Source organism: Stegostoma tigrinum, unplaced genomic scaffold (assembly GCF_030684315.1).
Source record: "Stegostoma tigrinum isolate sSteTig4 unplaced genomic scaffold, sSteTig4.hap1 scaffold_644, whole genome shotgun sequence".
NCBI classification, from domain to species: Eukaryota; Metazoa; Chordata; class Chondrichthyes; order Orectolobiformes; family Stegostomatidae; genus Stegostoma; species Stegostoma tigrinum.
In genome coordinates, this window is record NW_026728584.1 from 1 (window position 1) to 12,602 (window position 12,602).

General features: G+C 48.8%; 1 long non-coding RNA gene across 4 annotated transcripts in view; it reads right to left on the reverse strand.

The window, feature by feature from the left end:
- Positions 1-1,447: 1,447 nt before the first annotated feature.
- LOC132209073 (uncharacterized) overlaps positions 1,448-12,602 on the reverse strand; it is a 38,458-nt gene continuing 27,303 nt past the window's right edge. For 2 of the 4 annotated variants that reach the window (XR_009445177.1, XR_009445173.1), the window contains 2 exons: positions 10,335-10,455; positions 1,448-1,513 (listed from right to left, as the gene is read on the reverse strand). This is a non-coding gene — a long non-coding RNA (uncharacterized LOC132209073). The remainder of the gene's footprint in view (positions 1,514-10,334; positions 10,456-12,602) is intronic. The other 2 variants (XR_009445176.1, XR_009445174.1) reach the window with 1 other exon arrangement.

Below are 12,602 nucleotides of genomic sequence, written 5' to 3' on the forward strand. Positions count from 1 at the left end.
GGGGGGGGAAGGAGCAGGGGGTGGGGGGGGGGAAGGAGCAGGGGGTGGGGGGGAAAGGAGCAGGGGTGGGGGGGAAAGGAGCAGGGGTGGGGGGGAAAGGAGCAGGGGTGGGGGGAAAGGAGCAGGGGAGGCTGGGGGGGGGGGGGAAAGGAGCAGGGGGTGGGGGGGGAGAAAGGAGCAGGGGCTGGGGGGGGGAAAAAGGAGGACGGGGGTGGGTGGGGGAAAGGAGGACGGGGCTGGGGGGGGGAAAAAAGGAGGACGGGGGGGGTGGGTGGGGGAAAGGAGGACGGGGGTGGGGGGGGAGGGGGGTGGGGGGGGAGGAGGAGGGGGTGGGGGGAAAGGAGGAGGGGGTGGGGGGAAAGGAGGAGGGGGGGTGGGGGAAAGGAGGAGGGGGTGGGGGGAAAGGAGGAGGGGGGTGGGGGGGGAAAGGAGGAGGGGGTGGGGGGGGAAAGGAGGACGGGGGGTGGGGGGGGGAAAAGGAGGACGGGGGTGGGGGGGGGAAAAGGAGGACGGGGGTGGGGGGGAGGAGGGGTGGGGGGGAGGAGGGGGGTGGGGGGGGAGGAGGGGGTGGGGGGGAAGGAGGAGGGGGTGGGGGGGAAAGGAGGAGGGGGTGGGGGGGGGGAAGGAGGAGGGGGTGGGGGGGAAGGAGGAGGGGGTGGGGGGGAAAGGAGGAGGGGGTGGGGGGGGGAAGAGCAGGGGGTGGGGGGGGGAAGAGCAGGGGGTGGGGGGGGAGAAGAGCAGGGGGGGGGGGAGAAGAGCAGGGGGTGGGGGGGAGAAGAGCAGGGGGTGGGGGGGGGAAGGAGCAGGGGGTGGGGGGGGGGGAAGGAGCAGGGGGGTGGGGGGGGGGAAGGAGCAGGGGGTGGGGGGGGGGGAAGGAGCAGGGGGTGGGGGGGAAAGGAGCAGGGGGTGGGGGGGGAAAGGAGCAGGGGGTGGGGGGGGGAAAGGGAGCAGGGGGTGGGGGGGGGAAAGGAGCAGGGGGTGGGGGGGGGGAAAGGAGCAGGGGGTGGGGGGGGAAAGGAGCAGGGGGTGGGGGGGGAAAGGAGCAGGGGGTGGGGGGGGAAAGGAGCAGGGGGTGGGGGGGAAAGGAGCAGGGGGTGGGGGGGAAAGGAGGAGGAGGGTGGGGGGGGAAAGGAGAGGAGGGTGGGGGGGGAAAGGAGGAGGAGGGTGGGGGGGGGAAGGAGGAGGAGGGTGGGGGGGGGTGTACTTTTAAATTCCAATTTTCCTTGGGTATTATTGGAGAGGTGAGCCTTTTTGCAAGCACGGAAAGTCTCCACCAGTTTATGCTAAAACTTGAGGAACTGTAAGTTTCACAAATATGTTCCTATTAAACACTCATTCCTATTGAAGCAGTATTAAGCTAAATTTGTTCAACTAGACAGCAGAAATGGTCAATATTTTAAAAGCAAGTAAGTACTTTGAAGAGGAGTCACTCTTCGAACTAAATTCCATCTTGGTGTATGAGAGTCCATAGGTTCCTCACGCTCAACGAACCATTCAAACTGTCATGCAATTACTGAAACACACAGACAAAAAACATGAATGTTCACAGTCACCAAGATTTTGACAGTGATTTGGAATTTGTATTCAATACCTGCTGGGGGAAATCTGTTTCAATCTGGATCGTACTCACTTATCACCATCCCACCGACCTCCCCAGCACCTCCTCCCTCTCCACGCTATTTGTTTCTGAGCTCCCTTCCACCCTCCATTTTGGAGGAAGGGTCCTAACCCAAAAGCTCAACTTTCTTGAGCCTCTGATGCTGCCTGCCCTGTTGTGTTCCTCCAGCTCTACAATGTGTTATCTCAGACACTAACATTGGCAGTTCTGACTATCCGAATAGCTCATTCTCACCTTGTCACAAGTGATTTATACTCATTATCTTTTCAGATGACGCACTTACATGTATATACATAAATATACATATTGCACTTTTATGCCTGAACCACTAACCTAGAGGATATTTTAAAATATTCTCTTCAAATCTGCATGCAAGAGAAATCATCAAGGTCATAATTTTCATTTTAGAAATCACTTCAACGTTCAAAGTACTCAGTCAGTGTCCCATTTCCTTGACCAGTCAATTTGTTGCGAATATTTCTTGCAAGAGGAAACTATAACAGCAATTATATTTTATCATCAAATTCTTCATTGCATCACCAATATTTCCTTGTCTGTTTGAAACGTAAGATAATGAAATAATCATGGACAGATTGGCCAACAATGTAATTTCATGTGTGTTATGGCAACTGAAAATCACCACCATTGAAGAGTGTTCTTTCAAATGTTGTTATCATACAAGAGCACTTTTGGAGATGCAGTGATGAATATAATTCCTGAGATGCAAATAATATATGCTTAATTAATTCCAAAGAATAACTTTACAATTAAAAAGAAGCGAAGAATCTCTTTACATCATCATGCTTGTCAGATTGCTACCAGTCAATGGAAATCGTTCAGAACAATTGTTTATTTCCAGATGAAAAGGAAGGGTGCACATTTCATTTTTACATCTCATCCAAGACAGAAAAAAAAAACACCTTTACCAATGCATTGTCAAACAATAAGACTCACTAAAAATGTCATTTGGCACATTGAATTTCCTCCACCATTCGGTGAAATCATGGTTGGTCTCATTGCATTTATTATGAGGCAACATTTCCACCAAACCCTCCTTATACCTCATACATTCCAATCCAAGTAACATCCTGGTAAATCTCTGTTTCTGTGTCATGCCTTGTCTTTCTAATATTTTTGAATCATCTACTAATTTAGCCACAGCACATTCACCTCTTTCCTCCAAGTCGTTAATAAACAAGCTCAAGAGCTGTGGTTCCTTCAGCGCGACCTCATTTCTTACTGACAAGCCAACCCTGACATCTCTGTCCATTCGCCTGTTCTTTCTCGAGGGCATGTATCATTGGATATTTAGTTGCCAAAACGTATCCCCTAACAACCACCTCTCTGTGACACCCAGAACAATGTATCTGTCAATTTCAATCTGCACCACAAACTCATTCACTTTGTTTCATACACTCCCTGCAATTAAATACAAGACCTTCAGTCTGGCATTTCCAGGGTGGCCACTCTTCTTGTTTGCTGCACCTGAAAGGAGACTCCTGACCATTTCCATACTTTTTGTCCTATGACTTGCTCTGGAAACTTTGCTGAGCACTTAGCAGCTTCTAACTTTTTCCATAATTTTCCATGCAACTGAACTCACCCACTCCACACTTTTTACTTGAATGCCCTACCCCCAGACCTAGCTATGTCTTTTCTACCTAGAATACACCACCTCCCACCCACCCTCCTGCAAAAATTCCATCCCCTATTCCCAATTCCTCCGCCTCATCTGCTCCCACGATAAGACATTCCACTCCCGCACATCTCAGATGTCCAAGTTCTTTAAGGACCGCAACTTTCCCCCCACAGTGATCGAGAACGCCCTTGACCGCGTCTCCCATATTTCCCGCAACACATCCCTCACACCCCGCCCCCGCCACAACCGCCCCAAGAGGATCCCCCTCGTTCTCACACACCACCCTACCAACCTCCGGATACAACGCATTATCCTCCGACACTTCCGCCATTTACAATCCGACCCCACCACCCAAGACATTTTTCCATCCCCTCCCCTGTCAGCTTTCCGGAGAGACCACTCTCTCCGTGACTCCCTTGTTCGCTCCACACTGCACTCCAACCCCACCACACCCGGCACCTTCCCCTGCAACCGCAGAAAATGCTGCACTTGTCCCCACACCTCCTCCCTCACCCCCATCCCAGGCCCCAAGATGACATTCCACATTAAGCAGAGGTTCACCTGCACATCTGCCAATGTGGTATACTGCATCCACTGTACCCGGTGCGGCTTCCTCTACATTGGGGAAACCAAGCGGAGGCTTGGGGACCGCTTTGCAGAACACCTCCGCTCAGTTCGCAACAAACAACTGCACCTCCCAGTCGCAAACCATTTCCACTCCCCCTCCCATTCTCTTGATGACATGTCCATCATGGGCCTCCTGCAGTGCCACAATGATGCCACCCGAAGGTTGCAGGAACAGCAACTCATATTCCGCCTGGGAACCCTGCAGCCATATGGTATCAATGTGGACTTCACCAGTTTCAAAATCTTCCCTTCCCCCACGGCATCCCTAAACCAGCCCAGTTCGTCCCCTCCCCCCACTGCACCACACAACCAGCCCAGCTCTTCCCCTCCCCACCCACTGCATCCCAAAACCAGTCCAACCTGTCTCTGCCTCCCTAACCGGTTCTTCCTCTCACCCATCCCTTCCTCCCACCCCAAGCCGCACCCCCAGCTACCTACTAACCTCATCCCACCTCCTTGACCTGTCCGTCTTCCCTGGACTGACCTATCCCCTCCCTCCCTCCCCACCTACACTCTCTCCACCTATCTTCTTTACTCTCCATCTTCGGTCCTCCTCCCCCTCTCTCCCTATTTATTCCAGTTCCCTGTCCCCATCCCCCTCTCTGATGAAGGGTCTAGGCCCGAAACGTCAGCTTTTGTGCTCCTGAGATGCTGCTTGGCCTGCTGTGTTCATCCAGCCTCACATTTTATTATCTATGTCTTTTGCCAGGACACTTGTCCCAAAATGATTCTGATCGAGTCTGTACCACCGGAACAACTCCCTCCTTCCCCAAAGCGATGCCCATGTCCCATGAATTCAAACACATTTCTGCAATGCCACCATTTGAACAATGCATTTACATCTTTAATTTTGTTCACACCGTGCCAAATTGCTCAGATAAGAATCCAGAGATTATAACCTTTCAGGTTCTGCTTTCTCATTCAGCACCTCGGTGCTCATAATCCCTCAGCAGAACCTCTTTCCTCTTTCTTCCATATCAATGGTACATGTGTGTACCACGATAGCTGGATTTCTACTCCTCCCACTTCAAGTTCCTTTGTTGCCGAGATGGAATATCCTGAACCTGGGCACCAGGCAGGCAACACTACTTTCGAGACTCTCGATCCTAGTCACAACGAACAGTGTTCATTCCCCTAACTACACTGCCTCTGATTATAACTACATAGAACATAGAAAAGCACAGCATAGTGCAGGCCCTTCAGCCCACGATGTTGTGCCATGGAATATTCCTAATCCAAAAATAAAATAACCTAACCTACATTCCCCTCAATTCACTGCTGTCCATGTGCATGTCCAGGAGTTGCTTAAATGTCACTACCGACTCCGCTTCCACGACTACCACTGGTAAACTATTCCATGCGCTCACAACTCTCTGGGTGAAGAACCTCCCTCTGACGTCTCCTCTATACCTTCCTCCGACCACCTTAAAACTATGACCCCTCGAGGCAGGCAAACCTGCCCTGGGGAAAAGTCTCTGCCTATCGACTCTATCCATGCCTCTCATTATCTTGTGATCAGGTCACCTCTCTTCCTCCTTCTCTCCAGAGAGAAAAGTCCAAGCTCAGTCAACCTCTCCTCGTAAGACAAGCCCTCCAGTCCAGGCAGCTCCTGGAAAGCCTCCTTTGCATCCTCTCCAAAGCCTCCACATCTTTCCTATAACAGGACGACCAGAACTGGACACAATAATCCAAGTGTGGTCTCACCAGGGTTTTGTACAGCTGCAGCATAACCTCACGGCTCTTAAACTCGATCCCCCTGTTAACGAAAGCCAAAACACCATATGCCTTCTTAACAACCTTATCCACTTGTGTGGCAACTTTGAGGGAGCTATGCACTTGAACACCAAGATCCCGCTGTTTCTCCACAGTGCCGAAAATCCTGCCTTTAATCCTATATTCAGCATTTAAGTTCAACCTTCCAAAATGCATCACTTTGCATTTATACAGGGTGAACTCCATCTGCCATTTCTCAGCCCAGCTCTGCATACTGTCAATGTCTCGCTGAAGCCTGCAATCGCCCTCAATACTATCAACGGCACCTCCAACCTTTGTGTCATCAGTAAACATAGTCACCCACCCCTCAACCTCCTCGTCCAAGTCATTCATAAAAACTACAATCAGCAGAGGCCCAAGAACAGAGCCTTGCGGGACACCACTCAGCACTGACCTCCAGGCAGAATACTTACTATCTACAGCCACTCTCTGCCTCCTGTCAGCCAACCAATTCTGAATCCAGACAGCTAAATCACCCTGTATCCCATACCTCCTGGCTTTATGAATGAGCCTGCCATGGGGAACCTGATCAAATGCCTCGCTCAAGTCCATGTACACCACATCCACTGCTCGACCCTCGTCAACCTGTCTCGTGACTTCCTCAAAGAACGCAATAAGATTTGTAAGGCATGACCTGCCCCTCACAAAGCCATGCTGACTCCCTTTCATCATGCTATGCTTTTCCAAATAGTCATCAATCCTATCCCTCAGAATTCTCTCCAAAATCTTGTTGACCGCAGACCTAAGACTGACGACTGACTGGTCTGTAATTTGCAAGGATTTCCCTATTCCCTTTCTTGCAAAAAGGAACAACATTTGCCTCCTTCCAATCTTCCGATACGACTCCCATGGAGAACGAGCAAGCAAAGATCTTCGCCAGCGGCTTAGCAACCTCCTTTCTCGCTTTCCGGAGCAACTTAGGATAAATCTGATCTGGCCCTGGGGACTTATCAATCTTAATGTTTGCCAAAATTCCAGCACATCAACTTCCTCAATCTTGATCTGTTCAAGCCTGTTTTCCTGCTCCTCAAAGTTCTCATTCACAACAACGTCCCTTTCCTTAGTGAAAACCGAAGCAAAAAACTCATTTTGGGCTTCCACTATCTGCTCAGACTCCACGCACAAGTTCCCTATGCTATCCCTGATCAGCCCTACCTTCTCCCTGATCATTCTCTTATTCCTCACGTATGAGTAAAATGCCTTCGGGTTCGCCCTAATCCTTCCTGCCAAGACTTTTTCCTGCCCCCTCCTGGCCCTCCTCAGTCCACTTTTGAGCTCCTTCCGAGCAAGCCTGTAATCCTCTAAAGCTGTGCTGGACCCTTGCTTCCTCCACCTTACGAACGCTGCCTTTTGCTTTTTGACAAGAAGCACCTCTGTACCCGTCATCCAAGGTTCTTTAATCTTACCCCTTCTTACCTGTCTCAGAGGAACAAATTTATACATCACTCGCAACAACTGCTCCTTAAACCGCCTCCACATGTCTGCTGTGCCCTTTCTGTGGAACAATTGCTCCCAATCTCTACTTCCCAACTCCTGTCTGATAGCGTCATAGTTTCCTTTTCCCCCGTTAAATATCTTCCCCTGGTAACTGCTCCTTTCCCTTTCCATGGCTATGGTAAATGTCAGGCTGTTGTGGTCACTGTCGCCAAAGTGTTCTCCCACCACGAGATCTGACACCTGTCCTGGCTCATTGCCGAGCACCAAATCCAAAATGGCCTCCCCCATCGTTGGCCTGTCCACATACTGAGTAAGGAAACCCTCCTGAACACACCTGACAAAAACGGCTCCATCCAAACCATCTGCACGAAGGAGGTTCCAATCTACATCGGGAAAGTTGAAGTCACTCATAACAACAACCCTGCTACGTTTGCACTTTTCAACAATAGGCCAGCCAGTGAGTTCTTCGATCTCCCTACTGTGATTTGGGGGTCTGTAGAACACCCCCAGTGAGGTGGCTGCTCCCTTGCTGTTCCTAACTTCCACCCATACTGACTCAGTCGATAACCCTTCCTCGGCAACCTCAGTCCATACCACCTCAAAAGACGAGTCCTCCTCAAAAGTTCTTTCAGCCACCGTTATACGGTCATAGAACATAGATCATTACAGCACAGCACAGGTCCTTTGGCCCTCGATGTTGTGACGACCTGTCATACCGATCTGAAACCCATCTAACCTACACTATTCCATGTACGTCCATATGCTTATCCAATGATGACTTAAATGTACCTGAAGTTGGCAAATCTATTACCGTTGCATGCAAAGCATTCCATTCCCTTACTACTCTCTGAGTAAAGAAACTACCTCTGATGTCTGTCCTATATCTTTCGCCCCTCAATTTAAAGCTGTGCCCCCTCGTGCTCACCGTCACCATCCTAGGAAAAACGCTCTCATATCCACCCTATCTAACCCTCTGATTATTTTATATGTTTCAATTGTCACCTCTCAACCTTCTTCTCTCTCACAAAAACATCCTCAGGTCCCTCAGCCTTTCCTCCATACCAGGCAACATCCTAGTAAATCTCCTCTGCACCCTTTCCAAAGCTTCCACATCCTTCTTATAATGCAGCGACCAGAACTGTACAAAATACTCCAAGTGCGGCCGCACCAGAGTTTTGTACAGCTTCACCATAAGCTCTTGGTTCCGGAACTCGATCCCTCTGTCAATAAAAGGTAAAACACTGTATTCCTTCTTAACAGCCCTGTCAACCTGGGTGGCAACTTTCAAGGATCTGTGTACATGGACACCAAAATCTCTCTGCTCATCTGCAATACAAAGAATCTTACCATTAGCCCAGAACTTTGCCTTTCGGTTACTCCTACCAAAGTGCATCACCTCACACTTGTCTGCATCAAACACCATTTGCCACCTCTCAGCCCAGCTCTGCAGCTTATCTATGTCTCTCTGCAACCTACAGCATCCTTCGTCACTATCCACAACTCCACCGACCTTCGTGTCGTCTGCAAATTTACTAACCCATCCTTCTGTGCCCTCATCCAGGTCATTTAAAAAAATGACAAACAGCGGTGGACCCTACACCGCCCCTTGCGGTACACCACTAGTAACTGGTCTCCAGGATGAACATTTCTCACCAACTGCAACCCTCTGTCTTCTTTCAGCAAGCCAATTTCCGATCCAAACTGCTATATCTCCCACAATCCCATTCCTCTGCATTTTGTAAAATAGCCTACTGTGGGGAACCTTATCAAACGCCTTGCTGAAATCCATATACACGACATCAACCGGTTTACTCTGATCTGTCTTTCACCAACAAAGCCACACCTCCCCCTCTTTTACCACCTTCCCTTACCTTAATGAAAGATCTAAACCCTGGAACCTGCAACATCCATTCCTGACCCTGCTCCATCCATGTCTCTGAAATGGCCACAACATCGAAGTCGGTGACTTGGGAGCAGGTCAGGACTGCAGAGTCATGCTGCTGTGAGCGGGTCAGGGCTGGAGGGGCAAGTCGCTGTGAGCAGGTCAGGACTGCAGGGGCATGTCGCTGGGAGCGGGTCAGGACTGCAAGGGCATGTTGCTGGGAGCGGGTCATGGCTGCAGAGGCAAGTCGCTGTGAGCGGGTCAGGACAGAGGGGGCAAGTCGCTGTAAGCGGGTCAGGACAGAGGGGGCAAATCACTGTGAGCGGGTCAGGACACAGGGGGCAAATCGCTGTTAGTGGGTCAGGGCTGCAGGTGAAATTTGTTCAGGTGAATTCAAATATGAAATTACACGAAAGACAGCAAGGAATTTGAAGCATCAAGAGGAAAGGGATTTGGAATAGAGCATTAGTTCGTGGGGATGGAGCAGCGCTTGGAATATTGCCTTCAGTTTTGGTCGCTTCATTATAGGGAGGATGTGGAAGCTTTACAGGGGGTGTAGAGGAGATTTAGCAGGATGCTGCATGGAATGGACGGCACGTCTTATGAGGTAGGGTTGAGGGGGCGAGGACTTTTTTCATTGGAGCAAAGAAGAATGATAGGTGACTTGGTAGAGGTATGCAAGATGATGAGAGGCATAGCTGGAGTGGATAGTCAGAGATTTTTTCCCAGAGCAGAAATGACTATTACGAGGGGGAGAAATTTTAAGGTGACTGGAGGAAGGAATAGGGGAGATGTCAGAGGTAGGTTCTTTACACAGAGAGTGTGTGGAATGCAATGCTGGCAGTGGGAGTGGAGTCAGATACATTTAGAGACTCTTAAGCGACTCTTGGATAGGCACATGAAGGATAGTAAAATGAAGGGTATGCAGGGTAGTTTGATCTGAGTGGGATAATAGGTCGGCACAACATTGCGGGCTGAAGGCCTGTACTGTTCTTTGTTCTCTGTTCAGCCAAAGGTTCTTTTCTTTTGAGGAGAGGGTAATTGATTGTAGTTTTTAAAGACAGAACTGGAGGACAGAGAAAGATATCAAGGAAGGTTGCACGTTAGTGACAGTATCAACAAGTCCACAGCAGATGCACTCTGAGTAACTACACTGCTTTCAAGGCGAGAGGACCAATGATATCAGTTAAGCCCCCCTTGTTTTTGTATTGTGTACTTCTGATATATGCGCAAATGGACAACCTCACTCTCCTGCTAAGCTGCAGAATGAATAATGCGGCAATATTTGTCAACCCCCAAATGGGCATTGATACATTAGTAAATCTCACATCAATAAACTTACATCTCAAGGTTCTCACCTTCTAGGACTGTTTGTAGTGGTAAATAACCCAAGCAAGGATGTTTGGCAAAGTATTTCTTTGATCTGAAGTTATTTTTCAGCACCTTGGTGAAATCACACACATCTTCACCTGATGTGGTCTAAAAATGTAATATAAATCAAATTTAGTAAAGAATTAATAATGAAACAATCTACTCAACTCACTCTATAATCCACGCTATCCCTGTTAAATGTCTTTGAGGATGTAAAATTAAAGAGTCCAGGCGGAATATGAGTTGCTGTTCCTGCAACCTACGGGTGGCATCATTGTGGCACTGCAGGAGGCCCATGATGGACATGTCATCAAAAGAATGGGAGGGGGAGTGGAAGTGGTTTGCGACTGGGAGGTGCAGTTGTCTGTTGCGATTCATTGTGGCACTGCAGGAGGGAACCTGGGAACCCTGCTGCCTAATGGTATCAATGTGGACTTCACCAGTTTCAAAATCACCCCTTCCGCCACCGCATCCCTAAACCAGCCCAGTTCGTCCCCTCCCCCCACTGCACCACACAACCAGCCCAGCTCTTCCCCCCCCACCCACTGCATCCCAAAACCAGTCCAACCTGTCTCTGCCTCCCTCACCTGTTCTTCCTCTCACCCATCCCTTCCTCCCACCCCAAGCCGCACCCCCATCTACCTACTAACCTCATCCCACCTCCTTTGCCTGTCCGTCTTCCCTGGACTGACCTATCCCCTCACTACCTGCCCACCTATACTCTCTCCACCTATCTTCTTTTCTCTCCATCTTCGGTCCGCCTCCCCCTCTCTCCCTATTTATTCCAGAACCCTCACCCCATCCCCCTCTCTGATGAAGGGTCTAGGCCCGAAACATCAGCTTTTGTGCTCCTGAGATGCTGCTTGGCCTGCTGTGTTCATCCAGCCTCACATTTTATTATCTTGGATTCTCCAGCATCTGCAGTTCCCATTATCCTTGAAGGTGGCAGGACAGGTTAACACGATGATTAAGAATGCGTGCTGAGAACTTGCCTTTATCAGTCATGGCACAGATGGTTTCAGCTGGAAGGTTAAGTTGGAATTGTATAGAACTTTGGTTAGGCCAAAGTTGGAATACTGTATGCAGTTCTCATCACCATGCTGTTGGAAGGATGTGATTGAATTGGAGAGGGTGCAGAGATTATTCACTCGGATATTGCCTGGGGCGGAGCACTTCAGCTATGAAGACTGGCTGGATAAGCTCAGTTTGTCATCTTTAGAGCAGAGAAGGCTGAGGAGGGACGTGACTGAGGTGCAGAAGATTAGGAGGGGCAAGGTTAGCAAGCAGCTGTATCCTTAGTTGAAGGGTCAATAACACGGAGACACAATTATGAGGTGAAGGGCAGGAGATGTAGAGGGGATTTGAGGAAAAATATTTTTACCCAGAGGGTGGTGGTAATCTGGAATGCACTACCCAGAAGGGTCGTTGAGACAAGAGAGCTCACAACTTGTAGAAAAGTACTGGGATGAGCACATGAAATTAAAGGTTCTTCTCCAAGTGCTGCAAAGTGGGATTAGTGCAGTTAGGTTTGCATAGACTTGATTGGCTGAAGGGCCTTCTGTAGGCCCTATTCCCAAATTCAAATCATGTATCTATCTCCAAAAATCAGTGTCCTAATACTTGGGAAACTGCTAATAGCGATCTTCTCATCTATTTATCATAACTTGCTGCTTCTGTCCTTCAGCCATCTTTTTTAACCAAATTTGATAGTGACCTATATATTCCATGAATCTCAATTTTATAAATCAGTCTTTTATGTGCACCTTCCCCTCATCCTTATCTAGGAAAGATTGCACTGCTTCATGAAGGCAGGCAAAAGTAATTCAGCATTACAGCCATACTCTGGTAGTATAATGACAGCATCAGTGACAGTACAATAAGTGCCTTATATCAATTGTTTCAAAACTGGGTTCTACAGTAGAGAGGTAATTGGAGATCTACAAACCAAATCATCTGTCATAACTACAGATTAAATATATTGGAAAAAAGCATACTAACTAACGCGAGCTTCAATGGTGATAAATTAAATGTAACTAATTGGAACAGTAATATTCCTCATCCAACCTTGCTAAGCACTGCCTTTCTGCACTGATAGGCTGGAAAGCTGCAGTCAAGAAAAGATATTCACTATTTATCATCAAGTCGAAACAATTCTGGAATGCTTTTATCTATCATGCATGTTTAATTATTGCAGTTTGAAACTCTCAACTACATGTAAATCATGAATATGTGATGTGAAAAATATACAAAAGGAT